Source organism: Cornus florida, unplaced genomic scaffold, assembly GCF_030987335.1.
Source record: "Cornus florida cultivar Cherokee Brave unplaced genomic scaffold, ASM3098733v1 CherokeeBrave_3.0.0_Hap2_Chr07, whole genome shotgun sequence".
Taxonomy (NCBI): Eukaryota; Viridiplantae; Streptophyta; class Magnoliopsida; order Cornales; family Cornaceae; genus Cornus; species Cornus florida.
Genome location: NW_026775577.1, coordinates 55189160 through 55208120, shown reverse-complemented (window position 1 = coordinate 55208120; position 18961 = coordinate 55189160).

Below are 18961 nucleotides of genomic sequence, written 5' to 3'. Positions count from 1 at the left end.
AACATACTTTAATTTGAGAGGATTTGGACAAGTATGAAAATCTAGAGATTTTAATTAAAATGATTAATTAAATTCTAATTAAAGGTTCGATTAGCCTAATTAAGTGTTTAACTTGATATTTGTGATAACTATGACTTATGTTCTAGCGTATGTTAATTTGGAACCATTTGATGTTGTTTTAGAAGTTAGGGATTTGATTATCAAGATTTAATTAAATTCCACTTTATTGTTCTTATAGCCTAATCGAGTTTTGATGTTGTGTATGTAATGGCCATGCTATATTGTTTATCATGTATTAATTGGAGGCCATTTGATTGAGATTTGAAACCTAGGGAATTTAATTAGTTTATAGATTAAATTCCGTTTCTATGATATTATTGATTAACTCATGTATTTGACATTGATAGTATGTTTAAAGCATGACTTTTGACTTATAATGAATTTATGAGTTTATGTTTTCAATATTGGATTATATTGTTGTAGTGTATAACGAACCGCACTTTGAAGATTCAACATTGTCATCCTATAGTAGTTGTGGATTTAGAGCATGTGTTGTGTGGATACAATCTACTTGTACATGGAAGGTGACTTAGTACATTATATAAATTACGTATAAGTTGTGAATTTATTTGATTATTTTGGAGTCTTGGGACATTGTTACTGTGATATGGCTAAAGTTTGGCATTAGTGCGGGAGGTATGAGTTCTCCCCAATTGAGATAGTGCGCACTGGGGTGGTCTTCCTAGCGGGTTAATGCCCGGAATAACCAATTTGTTCTTGGTTTAGTCCGAGACGTGATGTCCAAGTCTTCCACTATTTATTTTCGCATTCAATTCCAAGTTATCAATCATATTTATATTGGGACTTTGGTTTTGGCTATTGGCGATTTGATGTTGTTAAGTACATCCATACTAAATTTCTATATTTAGTTGATTTAACATTTAGATTTCAAGTTGATAACTTTGAGAATCTATATCTAGTTACTTTGTGTAAGCATGTTTCTATCTGGTTGCTTTGTGTAAGCATGTTTCTAACTAGTTGCTTTGTGTAAGCATGTTATATCTTGTTGCTATGTGTAGCATGCTCTTGTGTTGTTGAAATTGCATAAAGGATGTGTTTTATGCTAGAAATGATCTTAGGTAGCTAGGATGCTCCCTGAGTCTCACCTTTGACATAGACGTTAGGTGGAATGAACCACAATGATTAAATCATGTACACTTGTAAAACGTAGGTCGATGCATGCTCATTTCCTACGAGTAACTTTATGTTACTCACCCCTACGATACTGGGGCATATTTCAGGTACAGGATACAAGATTGGAGATTGCAATTGCTTGGGTGATTTGTTGAGTTGAGCTTCTTTAGAAACATTCTTGTTCATATGCAAGTGTTAGCATGTTCATGATTTGTCTTTGAAATATAATTTTTCTAACTTGGAGGTCTGACATGTCAAATGTTGTAAATGAGTTGTAATAAGGCCATGGGCCATTGTAGCATGTTTAAAATACCATTTTACACTTGCATGTATGTTCACATCATTACACAATAGCATATAATGCAATTTGATCATGCCATGGGGAGTCATTTTGATGCCTTAGGGATGACGTACATCTCTAGTAGCCACTTAGTTTCCTTCGTTTTCGCATTGCGGATCCGTTATCGGGTCATTCTTTTGGTTCATCACAGGACACACTGGGTAAAAAAATCTAGGGTCGTCGCAGGTGGTATCAGAGCTCCTAGGTTCAAAAACCTTAGGACGACGGGTTTTGGGTGCATATCATGCTTTTGTTACCATACTCTATGTGTTTATATGCTTTGTGATAACATGTTTATGTGCTTACGTTCTATATGTTGTATGCCGTTTGTTTAGCATTGTTTTATTGTAATGTAAAGAGCATGACATGTGATGTATGCTAGATTAGAATTGTATTTGCATAATTGTGTTGCATATTTGGCATGACATGGGATTGGTTATTGAGGCACGAGTTGAGGTTGATGGTGATTGTAGTCACAATTTTGTGGTAGTATAGGTTGTTGTCGACCTAGTATTGGTTTTGAGGTAGGTGGATGGTCACCTTTTGTTTAGGCTTTTGTGAGATGAGTCATTTGGCGTTACTGTAGTGGTGGATTTGTTGGTTTTGGGCCATTATGAGGTTATGGACCTCTTAGGATCCTTGATTGTCCAGGAATATTCCTCTAGAACTTGCATTTTACGTGGGCGGGTACGTTTGTGGGCAGGTGCATGGCACTGTCATGCTACCGTGCTGGCTAGCTACAAGCGCAGTTCGGATGGAATCAGTGTTGGTTTTGTTTTGATAGGCGTTGTCCTTTGATCGGTGATGATGATGGTTGTTTTGGAGATCATTCGTGGTGATTGATTTTGTTGTTGTTGGTATGGCTATAGTTGCCATTTTCTTTGAGTTCTCCTTGCGCGATGACGCTTTTGGGATCAAGTCGATTGATAGATGCTTCGGGTAGAGAGATCATTGCATTGTTAGTGTCACTTATAGTGTCACCCTTAGATTCAGAGATGGATTGTAAGAGTCTTACCATTGTGGTAAGGGCTCACGTTTGTTTTAAGACAGGTTGTTGTTGCATTGGCTTTTAGAGTCAGTGTATGGCTAGGACTGGTCCTTCCTTTTTACCTAGGCACTCTAGGACACGAATTCTATAGGGTTCATTGTTGCATCAGTTTTGTTTTCTGCAGTTTCATTTACTACCATGTTAGTAGTATGATTTATGATATTGTGATGCATGAGTAGGTGGAGGTCTATCCACATTTGCCTTCTTGTTGTGTGGCGATAGCATGCCTTTCTTATATGCTTCGAGATGCCATGTTGTTACTGCACTTTAATGACATGCTTTTGTGTTTATGTGGAGACGTGCAGCATGTGCTTTTGATTTTCATCTATGTGAGTAGATTTTCTTTCTGGTAGTTGCATTCCTTGTCATATACATGACTTCTAGGTTTGGTTTTCCCATTTGTTTCCCTTGGTCACACGTAGTCTGTATGTGGGTTTCCATAATGGTTTTGTGTTGGTTCATGTTAGGGACTTCACAAGGAGTGAGTCTCTTCCCTCTGTTGCGTTATGCACTGTTTTGGGGTTGGTTGGTCCATGAGGATCATCGTTGTTGTCTTGAGTCCTTGGTGAGGATTTGATAGATTTTGGTCGACTTACTTCCGTGTAGGGGGTGAAGTCTTTGACCTTGTTGTCTTTCATTTCAGAGATAGAGTCGTGGTGTTGTCCTTTTTAGGACTAGTGGTCCCCTTTCTTTCGTGTCTTCCCTTGGGGAGTTCCTGCCGTGGTTGTTGACGGTTGTAGTGCTTAAAGTGAGTTGATTGGTGTGAGATCATTTTACGAAGACTTATGTCCATATCTTTGAAGAGTGTTTGATTCGTGAGGTGAGCTCGATGATCTTTTGAGAATGTCTTTTGGAGACTTGTTCCAGTTTTGGAGGCCTGGATGTGGTTGACTCTTAGGAGGAGTTTTGGAGGATCGTCGTTGGATATGGCTTGCTTGTGGAGTTTTCTCGTCCTAGTTATGACTAGGCATGGCCTTGAGGAATCGTAGTTCCAGTGGTTGTTTATAGATGGATCGAAATTGAGGAATTTTGATTTAGCTTGGTGTTGTCAAGTACGATTTTGAAAGAATCGTTCTATGACCTTGGTTGTCAAGATTTTGGTGTGTGTGCCACTTCGTGGACTTGTATTTCGAGGATCTAGTTATCCGTGATAGGGATTTTGATCCGATGTTTGATTACGGTGAGTAGTCTTATAGTTGATCTATTTTAGGATGATATCTAGGATTTTGGAGATGCTGTTTTGCTTGTCAGACTTTGGATTCGTAATTGATGTTGTTGATAGTAGTGTTTTGAGATGTTAAAATTGTTGGTCTTTTTGTATTGAGGATTTAAGGCCTTAAGCGTAGCGGTACCTATGGCATTGTTGTCAGAGTTTTGGGATTGGCCAGGATGGTCCGGCCGGACATCTTTGGACCATATCTCAACTCTCACAAAATGTTGGTTTCCGTAGTGCTTTTGGTAATGATCATTTTTTACATTGACGTCATTTGTATCAAAAGGTTTCATGGGTAAACTTAGTGGGGGCAGGTTATGAATTGGTGCCTTATACTGTCATGCTACCGTATAAGTTGTGTGCTTTGGGCGGGTGCTAGTTGCCATCGATGCTACCTTACTGACGAGTAAGTGTGGGCGGGCACTAGGAATTGTCTTTGCTACCACATATTTGAGTACATCATGGGCGGGTTCTGGTCGCTATTCGTACTGCCATGTCGTCTTTGTTTAGTACTTTGATTTGATTCATGGATATCTTGGAGTTCTGTTGGTGGTTGTTTTTGGTTCCTTATGATAGTTCGTCAGGAGGGGTGCTTTCGATTATTGTCTTCCGTTCCCTCGTCTGGCCTTAAGTTCTGTGTGTGAGTTTCGACTTGTGGTGTGGCCATGTGATCACTTTTCTTTTAAGGGTTTTCCTGTCGTGAGCACGTGGGTGCGAATGACATGGGGTTGTACGTTGTCTTTAGTTTTGTAATTGCTTTCGTAGCATGTTGTGAGGGATACTCAGAGATGTACTCCGTAGTTATCCTAGTTTCGCCTTTTTTTTTTTTGGTGGGGCTGGATTTTGGGGACAAAATCCCTTTCAAGTGGGAAGGTTGTAATGACCTAGTCATTTTTCTTCCTTTTCTTTTTCTTAGATTTTAACGGATATTTTTTTTTTTCTGTTGTCTTTTCCTTTTTGGGTTCGGTTTTTCATCATTTGATGTCGTCTCGAGTGCTCTGGAATGATTTCTGAGACTCTTTTCCATGGATTGACAACTTCCTTTGGAGATTATGTCATTTCCATATTTTATTTTTCCGAACACTATTCACATTTTGTCTTTTTCTCGTTTATCCCTTTTCCTTTCACAACCTCACTTTTTGTGCTCAGATTTGATTCCGGTTTTGCATGCATTCATGATATTTGATTTCCATAATAGTGGTATTTTTACTTTTCTAGAAAAGCATGTTGATTGCTTACTTCCTTCATAAAGGGGCATTAATGCATACTTTAGTGTAATTCTTCTTAACTTGTAGAGTCTTAGTGTAATTAAATAAAGTAATTATTTTTCATCTTGGGGACCATTTTGTAATTAAATTTGGAAGATAATTTCAAAAAGGACCTTTTTGCAATTTTTGAAAAGTGTGACAAGTGTCACACTCTCATTGGTCCACTGGTTGATATTTGTGTGGAAACACTTTGATGTATTGGATGATGACATTTGGAGGGTGAGGATTCACCCACTTGTTGGCCTAGGATTGGTGCACTTGTTGGCTTGGATGGTTGACAAGTGTAGGTGTGGGATTAAGCCTAGGAAGGAGCTATGGATTGGTGACATGTATAGGTTCACAATTTAGTCTTGCAAATATCTTTGGGCCACTTTGGGATTATGGTTTTAAAGGAGGGTTTTTGTGCAATTGACCATAGATGTGTGTGTTGACCATCGTGTAGGATCACATAGTGAGTGGAGGATTTCTATTTCCTCCACTCACACATTTTCACATTTCATCTCTTTCTTCCTCACCACAAAATCCTAACCTCCATGGATGAAGCTTGAAGCTTTAGGCATTGACCTTGATCTTTGAGGCCCTTCTACTTACTTTAGACCATAAAGCTTGGAATACTTTTTGTTCCCCTGATCCTCCTCTTCAAAACCCTTGAAGGATCTAGCCTAACTCCTAGTTTTGCTTTGGTATCTAGGGATTCAATTCTCTAGTGAGGTATTGATCTATTATTTTGAAGTATTTTTATGTCATTATTGAGTGTTTTACATGCAAAGAAGAGAAGAACTTGTATTCTGCCCTTAAACTGTTTTAACTTGAAATAAATCTTATTAAATTAAATATATAACATGAAAATATAATCAATTAGCTTCCATTTAGTTTTGGTTTCATGTAATTTGGATTTAAAATGAATTAGTTATGAATTTTTGAAGTTGCAAGCTAGTTGTTGAAAATTTAAATCTTTTCTTATCTGGTCTGGAAATGAATTTTTATATGGAGCTGTGGTGCTTCAATTACCTTGAAATTTTTACTGGAACTTTCCCTATAGATTTTACACTACTCAGAATTTTTTCACGATTTTAGAGCATTTCTAAATTGTTTTAAAAATCCGAGACTATCTGCTGTCCATGTGTTTATTGCAGCTGGAAAACATATTTTTGGATGATTTATTTCACTAAACTTTTGACATTGGATCATGGCTTAAAATTCTAGTTTTACACTCTCATACGCTTACTTCAAAAATAAATTAGGTTTGCCTAATTTGGATGTCAAATGAATTTTTTATGAATTTTCAAAGTTGGAAGCTACAGGCTAAAAATGTGTTTTCTGGGCAGAATTTGTTTCAAAGTTGTGGGTCAAAACTGTTTCAATTGGGAAAATATTTTGTTAAACTAAATTGATATTATCAAATTACAGTGTTCAAGCTTTCATTGGGCTTTGGATTCATTCAATTTGGATTAGAATTGAATATTTTATGAATTGCCCAAGTTAAAGGTAACAAGCTGAAATATCTGTCTTGCGGACCAAAAATTTAGGGCGATTTCATTTCGGTGGTAATTGGGATTTTCATTCCAATTGAGGTAGGAAATGTTTTAAGATTTATATGTGTTGTATTAAGTGTTTCTCATGATTATACAACTTATATGTATACCTTGTATCAAATTTAGAAAGTTGGTAATTTTTATTTCTTTGTATAAGATTTAAAATTCATGATGATATATAACTTTGATTTAAATTGTGGCATGTTAGAAAATCATGTTTTAATACGTTTGTTAACATATATTAAATTGGTATTGATTGAATAAAAAATTGCATAATTTATTTAATATTTATCTTTTGTGAAAGATTAAATCCCATGGCCGTACCTTGAATGAAATTGACTTGTGATATGCTTTCAAATTATATCTTGGCATGTTGTTTAACATACTTTAATTTGAGAGCATTTGGACAAGCATGAAAATCTAGAGATTCTAATTACAATGATTAATTAAAATCTAATTAAGGGTTCCATTGGCCTAAGTAAGTGTTTAACTTGATATTTGTGATAACTATGACTTATGTTCTAGCATATGTTAATTTGGAACCATTTGATGTTGTTTTAGAAGTTAGGAATTTGATTATCAAGATTTAATGAAATTCCACTTTATTGTTCTTATGGCCTAATCGAGTTTTGATGTGGTGTATGTAATGACCATGCTATATTGTTTATCATGTATTAATTGGAGGCCATTTGATTGAGATTTGAAACCTAGGGAATTTAATTAGTTTATAGATTAAATTCCGTTTCTATGGTATTATTGATTAACTCATGTATTTGACATTGATAGTATGTTTAAAGTATGATTTTTGACTTATAATGAATTTATGAGTTTATGTTTTCAATATTGGATTATATTTTTATAGCGTATAACGAATCGCACTTTGAAGATTCGACATTGCCATCCTATAGTAGTTGTGGATTTAGGGTATGTGTTGTGTGGATACAATCTACTTGTGCATGGAAGGTGACTTAGTGCATTATATAAATTATGTATAAGTTGTGAACTTATTTGATTATTTTGGAGTCTTGTGACATTGTTACTGTGATATGGCTAAAGTTCGGCTTTAGTGCGGGAGGTATAAGTTCTTCCCCAATTGAGATAGTGCGCACTAGGGTGGTCTTCCCAGTGGGTTAATGCCTGGAATAACTAATTTGTTTTTGGTTTAGTCCGAGACGTGATGCCCAAGTCTTCCACTATTTGTTTTCGCATTCAATTCCAAGTTATCAATCATGTTTATATTGTGATTATGGTTTTGGCTATTGGCGATTTGATGTTGTTAAGTACATACATACTAAATTGTTATATTTAGTTGATTTAGTATTTAGATTTCAAGTTGATAACTTTGAGAATCTATATCTAGTTGCTTTATGTAAGCATGTTTCTATCTGGTTGCTTTGTGTTAGCATGTTTCTAACTAGTTGCTTTGTGTAAGCATGTTATATCTTGTTGCTATGTGTAGCATGCTCTTGTGTTGTTGAAATTGTATAAAGGATGTGTTTTATGCTAGAAATGATCTTAGGTAGCTAGGATGCTCCCTGAGTCTCACCTTTGACATAGACGTTAGGTGAAATGAACCACAATGATTAAATCATGTACACTTGTAAAACATAGGTCGATGTATGCTCATTTCTTACGAGTAGCTTTATATTACTCACCCCTACAATACTGGGGCATATTTCAGGTACAGGATACAAGATTGGAGATTGCAATTGCTTGGGTTATTTGCTGAGTTAAGCTTCTTTAGAAACATTCTTGTTCACTTGCAAGTGTTAGCATGTTCATGATTTGTCTATGAAATGTAATTTTTCTAACTTGGAGGTCTGACATGTCAAATGTTGTAAATGAGTTGTAATAAGGCCATGGGCCATTGTAGCATGTTTAAAATACCATTTTACACTTGCGTGTATGTTCACATCATTACACAATAGCATATAATGCAATTTGATCATGCTATAGGGAGTTATTTTGATGCCTTAGGGATGACGTACATCTCTAGTGGCCACTTAGTTTCCTTCGTTTCTGCATTTCGGACCCGTTATCGGGTCGTTCTTTTGGTTCATCACAGGACACACTAAGTTGAAAAATCTAGGGTCGTCATAGATATTTTTTTTCCGTTGATCTTTTCCTTTCTGAGTTCAGTTTTTCGTCACTTAATGTCACCTCGACTGCTCTGGAATGATTTATGAGACTCTTTTCCTTGAATTGACAACTTCCTTTGAGGATCGCGTCATTTCCAAATTTTCATTTTTCGGACATTATTCACTTTTCGTCCTTTTCCCTATTTTATCTTTTCCCTGTTTGTCACTTTTTGGCATAACCTCACTTTTTGTGTTCAGAGTTGGATTTTGACTTCACATATCTTTATTCTAAGTGGTTTCCACGAAATATATATCTTTACTTTTGCAGAAAAGTACTTTAGTTGCTCAAGTTGTCCATAGGAGCATGGATGCACAGTTTTTCAGAAACATTTCCTTTTCTTGAGGTGTTTTTCTTAAATATCTTTTGAAGATATTTTATTTCAAGGGTTTCTAAGAAAATATTTTTGGAAGATATTTTCATTCTAGGCCAGTTGTGCAATTTTCAGTTTTTGGAGGGGCCATTGTGCAATTAGTGAAAGTTATTGCTAAATGCCTTGTTTTGAGTATGGATCCTTGTACGGGATTCATTTTCACTTTTCTTTAAGTCGTGTACTCTTAGAATTTCCTTCTGGTTCTTTTTCTCCAGTTTCAAGGTTTTTGGCACCGGTTGTCGCCGAACTTGTTCGGGGCATATCTTTCTGCTCGGGACTCAATTTTCGACACTGTTTCTTCCGTTATTTGTATTTTCTCATTTTGGCTCTTTTTTGTTCACGGACTTTTTCCGTTTGAGAGCGTCTGCGCGAATTCCATTTTTCCAAACCCGGCGGGGCTTGTTTGGGGCACTTTTAGGGTTTTTCCATAAATAGGGGGTCTTAGAAAGAAAATTCAAAATTTTCTCTCTCTCTTCTCTCTTGGCCGGATTCCATGGCAGCCATGGCTACCGCCTTCTCTCTCTTCTTTTGAACTTCTTCTCCTTAGTGAAACGTTGTAGTACCTTAGTGTTTTATATTCGCCTTGGTGAGGCATTCGATTCTACCGATTGGAATCTCGTTTTGGCCATTTCTTGAGTTTGGGTTTAAAGTCAAGTTATGATTTTGATGGGACTTCCTTAGGGGTTATGATCATCGTGTTATCCCCGACAAAACCCCGAAGTTTCGTCAAATTCGGAGCGGTTTCATTTTGGTGGCTTTTGAGATTTTCATCTCAAATTGAGGTAGGAGGTGTTTTAGTTTTTTGTATATGTTGTATTAAGTGTTTTCCATGATTATACAACTTGTTTGTATGCCTTGTATCAAATCTGAAAAATTAGTAATATTTATTTCTTTGTATAAGATTAAATTTATAAGGATGTATATAGCTTAGAATTGAATTGTGGCATGATGATAAATTATACGTTGAGATATTTGTTAACATATATTAAATTAGAATTATTTGAATAAGAATTGCACTTTTATTTAATAATTATCTTTGATGAAAGTTTAATTCTCATGGACATACCTTGCATGAATTAAACTTGTGATATGCTTTTAAATTAAGTCTTGGCATGTTCTTTAATATACTTTAATTTGAGAGCATTTGGATAAGTATGAAAATCTAGAGATTTTAATTAATTGGATTAATTAAAATCAATTTAAAAGTTCCATTGGCCTAATTAAGTTTTTAACTTGATATTTGTGTTGACTAGGACTTGTATACTACTATATGTTAATTTAGGACCATTTGATGTTGTTTTAGAAATTAAGAATTTGATTATCATAATTTAATTAAATTCGATTTTATTGTGTAAATGGCCTAATTAAGTTTTTGATTTAGTATATGTAATAACCATGCTATGTTGTTTAACATGTATTAATTAGGGACCATTTGATTAAGATTAGAAACTTAGGGAAATTAGTTGTTTGATTTAATTAATTTATATTTCTATTGTATTACTGATTAAATCATGTGGTTGACATTGGTATTATGTTTGAAGCATGATTTCAGACTTCAAATGGATTTATAAGTTTATGCTTTCAATATTGAATTATATTGTTATAACGTATAATGAATCGCACACTGAAGATTCAACATGTGATGTTATTATAGCGTGTAACGAATCACTCTCTGAAGATTCGACATTGTCATCCTATAGAAGTTGTGGATTTAGAGCATGTATTGTGTGGTTTTAACCTACTTGTGCATGAAGGTAGTTTCGTGTACTATTTAATATGTATATAAGTTGTTAACCTATTTATTTTGGAGTCACTTGAGACATTGTTACTATCATATGACTAAAGTTTAGTTCTAGTGCGGGAGATATGAGTTCTCCCCGTTGAGATACTGCGCACTAGGGTGGTCTTCCCAGCGGGTTAATGCCCGGAATATCCATTTAGGTCTTGGTACTCCGAGATTTGATGTCCAAGTATTCCACAATTTGATTTCGCATTCAATTCCAAGTTGACAACCAATGTTTAATTGTGACTTGTGGTTTTGGATATTGGCGATTTAATGTTGTTAAATACATTTATGCATTATGGTTTTGAATGAATCATAGCACGCCTTTAATGTTGTTAAGTACATTTATGTTTTATGATTTTTAATGAATCATTGTAAACTTTGTTGTTGTTAAGTACATCTATGCTATATTATTCAAATGTGATTACGAATGATCCTATAGATTCATTTGGAACATAGACATTAGGTGACATGTCCCACTTTGGTTGTTTTCGCATTTTAGATTTCAAGTTGATAACTTTGAGAATCTATATCTTGTTACTTTGTATAGCATGCTTCTATGTGGTTTGAATTGCATGAATGATGTGATTTATGCTATAAATGTTCTAAGGTAGCTTAGGATGGTCCCTGAGTCTCATCTTGATATAAACGTTAGGTGGCATGAGCCCCATTAACATGTTTTGCCTTAAGGTGATAAAATTATAAAACGCTAGGTCAATGCATGCTCATTTTCTACAAGTAGCTTTATGTTACTCACCCTAAAGTTACTGGGGATATTTTTCAGTTACAGAAATCAAGGTTGAGTTTCTCATTATGCTTGGGCGATTTGTGGACTTAAAGGTTCTATTTTTGTAAAGGTTGGCCTAAAACGTCATTTGTAGCTTTATGTGTCAAATATGTATATTTGATTCTAAACTTGTAAAGTGTGCCTAAGTACACTTTTTGATTCTCATTTTATGTATATGACATGAGGCAAAGGGCCAAACTTCTTTTGGAATTACATATATGTCATGGATGTTAGATCTTGCCTTTAATGAGAATATATATATAAAAAAATCATGCGTTTTAGTATGCTATTTTGCACCGGAGCATGCATTGTGTATGAAATTCATTCATTAGCATTCATTAATCATGTATGAAGTATGGCCAAGGGCCAAACGGCATTTTGAACCATTTCATAATTTTGAGTTCCAAGTTTTCATTCCAAACTTCATTTTTGTCATTTTCGCCGTCAGGGGGTCATATTTTGCATCGGCGATATTTTAAAGCCATGGACTATTGTAGCACATCCTATTAGGTAAGTTACGTTTGCGTGCATGATTTTTTTCAAGAAAAACTTATTATTTGGTGAAATGAGCCTCTTATGGACTCATTTTGCTTTTTTATTGTATAATCTGGTTTAGGGGCATTTTGGGATTTTTCTTTAGGAAATAAATTTTAGTCTCAATATGGTCACTTAGAAAACATGATTTTAGGGGAGGTTTATTCTTTGTGTTTTTCCAGAAAATATTAGCTTAGTACCGGAAATCTATCGTAAAGTTCAGCTTTTAGTTTTGCATTTTAGTAACTTTTTGACCCTCATGACCTGATTTCATGGAGGGGCATTTTGGGCATTTCACAGTGAGTTTTTTTTTTCATTTTCTTCTGCATAATCAAGTAGAAAACTCGATTTTGAGGGGGGTATATTCTTTGTGTTTTTCCAGAAAGTGTCATCTCGACCCTCAAAAACCCATTTTTTTTTTTTTACCGAAAAACCCCTGCTGCCGGGTTTTTGTTGATTTTTAGCACAAGTGTATGGGTGGTAGATTCTCCTAACCGGTTACATGTGCTTAGGAAGAATGCGTGACCTCTATTTTTGGCCTCCTAACCGGTTAGGAAGGTTTGGTAACCTGTTAGATGTGCTTGGGTTGGCTCATTTTGACTATTTTACCCCCGTTTCTTCCGTTAGCCATATTTTCTTCATCTGGACTCCGAATCAAGTGATTCTTGAGTCTAAGTTTATTAATTTTTTGTTGTCTTTCCAATGGTATTCTCAATAGCACCCACTTTCATGTTGGAAATGACCATTTTGCCCCTAGGTTCATTCTTGTCTATTTTTAAAACGCCGCTTCTGCATTTGTTTCCTTTGGGTTCCGTGACCTCATTGAGTGTCATATTGGTGTCTTAGCGATGCGTTGTATCTCTAGAGACTATTGTTTCATCTCTTACTTCCGCATTCTGGATTCGTTATCGGATCTACGTTCGGTTCATCACATGACGCACTAGCCTAAAAACCAGGGCCGCCACAGGTGGTATCAGAGCTCCTAGGTTTGAATACCTTGGACGACGGGCTTTGGGTACATATCATGCTTTTGTTAATCTACTTTGATGCATTCATATGCTTTTGATAATGTTTAGGTGTTTCTTAATAACACTCTCGGTATCATGACATGTCTTTATGCTTATATGTTTGTGTGTTTAAGAGCATATTTGTTTGACATATATGGTTAATTATTTAAGTGCTTAACTATTTTAAACAACTTTCTTTAATTGCTTTAGCATGACTATATGTTGCATGCATTGACGTGATATTTATTTGATGCATTCAGTGAGTGAGTTGCATTCGATCATAATAACTTGTGTTATTATTGATCATGTTTCCTTTTCACGCATATAGCATCATAGTCTTGACTCACGGAGAGTCTTCTTGTTAGGGCTCAGGTGAGTGTAGTGTTGTGGTCTCCGTCTGGCAAGAAGAAACGTAGGCCACTGAGGCACCCTTTCATCTCATTTTCTTTTATCCTTTAATGATGTAGTCATGGTGGTGTTAGAGGTGTCAGTGTCATCTCTTAGGCCTTCATAGTTTTCTTAACATTATAATGTCATTGAGGTCTTTGTTTCTAGCGTTGTGGGATGATGAGTCAAGACTGACTCGAATCCTTCCTTAGAAAGTTAGGAGTTACTTGTGAGCCTCAGGGCGAGGTTCTCGTGTCTTGTTTTCTTAGGATGGTGATTCCAGGATTTAGATATGTGTGTTAACCTAGGATCCTTCTTGTATTGCCCTAGACAGCTCTTACGAGCTACGGTTGCGATGTGAGTGGTTTCGTGTAATTAATTGTGCTAGTGCAATTAATTACTATCCCTTATCTTTGGAAACTTGCGGCATTGTGTTAGGGTTCTGGTAGAATCCTGTAGAGTTCCTATCGAACTCGTTGGCATCTTGGTTTGGGGGATGATTCCTTTCCTCGTAATGAGAGATTGGACTCATCAGGGTTCGGTTGTACGTTTCTACGTGGTGTCTTTTGAGAGGCATTCCATTCATCCTTTTGATTTTACGAACTTGCCATTTGTATGATCACTTTTACATGTTTATGTGATACCCCCGGATTTCAGAATGCGGGTTGGCCAGGCCCACGCCCGAATACCCGAGGATATCAAAACAAATTGATAATAAATAAACATAGAGTACAAAAGAATAAAGAAGAATAAATAAAATGCTGAGAAGAAACTAAAATGATAGTCTAATAATAAACCTTGTAATATATTTCCATTAATTAATAAACTCTTCTGATACAACTGATCCTCCAAAATACAACTCAGGAATCCATACTGTGTGGACCCCTAGAAAATCCAAACTAAACAAATGACAGCAATAACTGTCTAAATCAGGAAATTGAATCATAAAGGAACTCCTATATAGCATCGGAAGAATGAAGTAGACTGATCCCCACTCAGCACGAACTACTCTACTCCTGACGAACACCTGAAAAATAATGGTGGGTCAAGCCCACAAACAAGTTCTACTCTACTACAGTCCAAGCAGAGATCCGATACACGTATACATCCTAGTCAATCCAATAGTAACTAGTAGTCCGTATATATATAGATACACACTAAAGGAACCTCACTAGACTATAGGGTTGTCTCAACCTGAATAGTAGACAACATACAAAACGCACATATAGTGGGCATGAGTACCTAGACCTACCAGGGTACACAACTACACTATATCTAGCTACACATCCCTGGCGATATACGCACCCTAACCACTGATCTTGAGACTCAAGCTCATATCATGGCACCATACTTATATATATAAAATCTAGTAACCATCCTATTCAGTATAAATTAATCCTCCATAAGTCATTCAACTTGTTCAACTGACCTGACTTGAATATAAGTAGGACTTAACATTTTAGTTAATCCATTCTCTTATATAATAAATTAATCCTCCATAAGTCATTCAACTTGTTCAGCTGACCTGACTTGAATATAAGTAGGACTTAACATTTTAGTTAATCCATTGCCTTATATAAAATAGGTAGGACTTAACTGATAAGTTAATCCGTCCCTAGAATGCCACCGTCCCATACCGGTGCATTAAACCACACAATCCAACAATTAATGTAATGATTAAAGAAATACATCAAACAATCCAGAAATAACTATGATAATATGATATCAAGTTATCACAAAATAGGAATGACTTATTATTTATTTAAGCTTCCTATATCATATGTCCTACATAAACTGAATCTTATACATATGATGATATTTTATTATACCGTCAAATAAGCATTCTCCATATCCAATTCATCCTACACATTTAATCTCAATTGCTAAAACATATTAAAAGATTAAATTCATTCGTTTGTTTAAAATATTCAAATAGCAAGCATCATTATGATTGAGTCTATTTAAATTTATTTAAACCCAAACCTAGTTCCTATTTAATGTTCAGGAATCCTAGGCATGTTTGTACATTCCATCTTTCCACAGATATGAAAAAATACATAATGTAAACATATAAAAATTCACACCGGAAATCAAATCCAAATCATGCATTTATCAATTCATAACACAAGAACAGATATGAACCAATTTCATAAAACCTATGTTCTAATCCAATTAAACATGCATAATTATTTAATTTTATGTGTTTAATAAATCCTGGAATTTCCTAGGCATACATAAAAACACGAATCAAAGGGAAAAAGATAGAAGAAGAACTTGCCTTAAACTTTCAGATCGAAAGTTAAACTTCTTCTTCCTTGATCTTCTCTCTACAGGGTTTTTTTCCTTTTTCTTTCATTTTCCTCCTTCCCTCTTTAACTTTCTCTCTCTAGAATATATCACGTGAATATATCTAACCCCCTTTTACAACGTATAGTTATATATTTATAGGTTAAATAAAATAACCCTAACCCTTTTCCCAATCCAAGTCAACTTAAAAAAAATAAATATTAAAATATTAAAAAGGTAAGTAAAATATGTTACGTATATAATTTATGTATATCTTTATTAAATAAATAAATTATACACATCCCATTATTTATTAATCGATTATCCAATAATACTTAAGTTACCATAATATTATAAAGTAACTTAAAACATAACACGTATCAAATCTATGTATATTTTTATTATTTAAATATAAAACATATACATCAGATTAAATATTACTACCCAAGTTACCATAAAAGTAATTAATAAATTAATTTCCTTTTTATATATGTATATAATATATATCTATATATATACATACACAACTATCCATGGGTAATAATCCACACACATCCAACCTCCTATCCAAGTAGTCTATGGGACCTAATTGGTTGGCCTATTACTACTAACCATAACCATAAAAGAAAAATAAAATAAAATAATAAAAGAAAAGAAAACATTTAATTTACAATTAATCAAAACACTATTTAAGCACATAATCTAATTAAACAATTAACACATAGACAAATACAAATAATACATAGACACATAATCAAATAATCAAGAAATACCTAATTCAATTAAACACATAGGTAATTAGTCAAATAATCAATTAAATAATTAACAATACAATTAAAATAAATAAATAAATACCGAGACTATCCTTTTAAAATTAGGGGAATTACAGTTTATGAGCCTCATTGTTTTCGGGCATGCCTTAGAAACATGTTTAGGATATATGACTGTGTGGTCGTTATATGAGGATGTAGATGATACGTTTTCATATATTGTATCTATTTACCATGCTAGTGCCGTTGATGGTGTATCGCGCGTTGCTATTTGTTTGACCCTATGCGATAGATTATTTATTTGGTTTACCTTATGTATACTGTGTGCTTAGTACTAAGATATTATTTGATTATGTCATTTAATTTTGCGAGCGTATGCTATGTGAGTAGCTTGTTGTATTGTTTCATCTTCCTACACTTATATTGGGGTTTTATGACTTTGGTTGTCGGGATTATCATGAGTGAGCTACGTAGTAGACTTGTGCTTTGAGGATTTTAGTTGTCCATTATAGGGATTTTGGCCTAGTGTTTTGTCTTCTCTATGTAGCCTCATAGTAGGTCTACTTCAGATTAGTGCATAGGTTTTTGGTTTTATGGGTCCGATCCATTGGCTTGAGGGCATAAACTTGTCAGGCTGTGGATTCGGGACTGGTGTTGTTGTTATTGCATTTTTAGATTTAGTCGTTAGTACGTCTTCATTAACAATTTAAGGCCTTAAGCGTAACGGTGCCAATGCCATTGTTGTTAGAGTTTTGGGATTAGCTACCCAACTCTCGCGGATGCTTGGTTCCCATAGTGCTTTTGGTAGTGATCATTCTCAACATTGATGTCATTTGTATCGAAAAGTTTCTTTCCGAGTTGATCTGATAAGGACATGTTATGAACTAGTGCCTTATACTGTCATACTACCTTACTGGCAAGTAAGTGTGGGCGAGTTCTGGTCATTGTTCTTACTACCATATCATTCTTAATCATCTGTCATGATTTGACTTATCATTATTTTGGGATTCTCTCGATGATTGACATTGAGTTAATATACCGATTCGTTTGGGAGAGTACTCACTTATTGGTTTTGCATTCCTTCAGATGACTTTTAGGCTTTTGAAGTTGTCCTTTCACACCTTATGGTTTGTCCTTTGGTTTGATCTTGCTTTGATCTTGTTCGGTTCTCTTTTGTCTGAACCTGATTTCGGAGACGAAATCCCTTTAAGGAGGGTAGGTTGTAATGACCCGGTCATTTTCCTTCCTTTCCTTTTTCTCAGATTTTCTCGGATATATTTTTTTTTCGTTGATTTTTTCCTTTCTAAGTTTAGTTTCTCATCACTTAGTGTCATTTCGAGTGTTCTGGAATGATTTCCAAGACACTTTTCCTTGGATTGACAACTTCCTTTGAGGACTACGTCACTTTCACATTTTCATTTTTTGGACACTATTCACTTTTCGTCCTTCTCCCTATTTTGTCTTTTCCCCATTTTTCACTTTTTGGTACAAGCTCACTTTTTGTGTTCGGAGTTAGTTTTTGACTTCTCATATCTTCATTCTAAGTGGTTTCCACGAAATACATATCTTTACTTTTGTCCATAGGGCATAGATGCACAGTTCTTTAGAAATATTTCTTATTTTTGGGTGTTTTTCGTAAATAACTTTTGAAGATATTTTATTTTAGGGGTTTCTAAAAAAATATTTTTGGAAGATATTTTCATTCTGGGCCAATTGTACAGTTTTCACTTTATGGAGGGGCCATTGTGCAATTAATGAAAGTTATTGCTAAATGCCTTGTGTTGAGCCTGGATCCTCGTACGAGATTCATTTTCACTTTTTGTTGAGTTGTGTACTCTTAGAATTTCCTTCTGGTTGTTTTTCTCCAGTTGTAGGGTTTTTGGCACCAGTTGCCGCCGAACTTGTTCGACACATATCTTTTTGCTCGGGACTCGGTTTTTGACGCCGTTACTTCTGTTATTCATCTTTTCTCATTTCAGTTCTTTTTCGTTCATGGAGTTCTGTCATTCAAACGCATTTCCGAGAATTCCATTTTTCCGGACCTGACGGGGCCCGTTAGGGGCACTTTTAGGATTTTTCTATAAATAAGGGGTCTTAGAAAGAAAAATCAAAATTTTCTCTCTTTTTCTCTCTCCTCTCTCTTAGCTGGATTCCATGGCTGCCATTGCTGCCACCTTCTTTCTTCTCTTTTGAGCTTCTTCTCCTTAGTGACACGCCGTAGTGCCTTAGTGTTTTATGTTCGCCTTGGCGAGGCCTTCAATTCCACCGATTGGAATCTCGTTTTGGCCATTTCTTAAGTT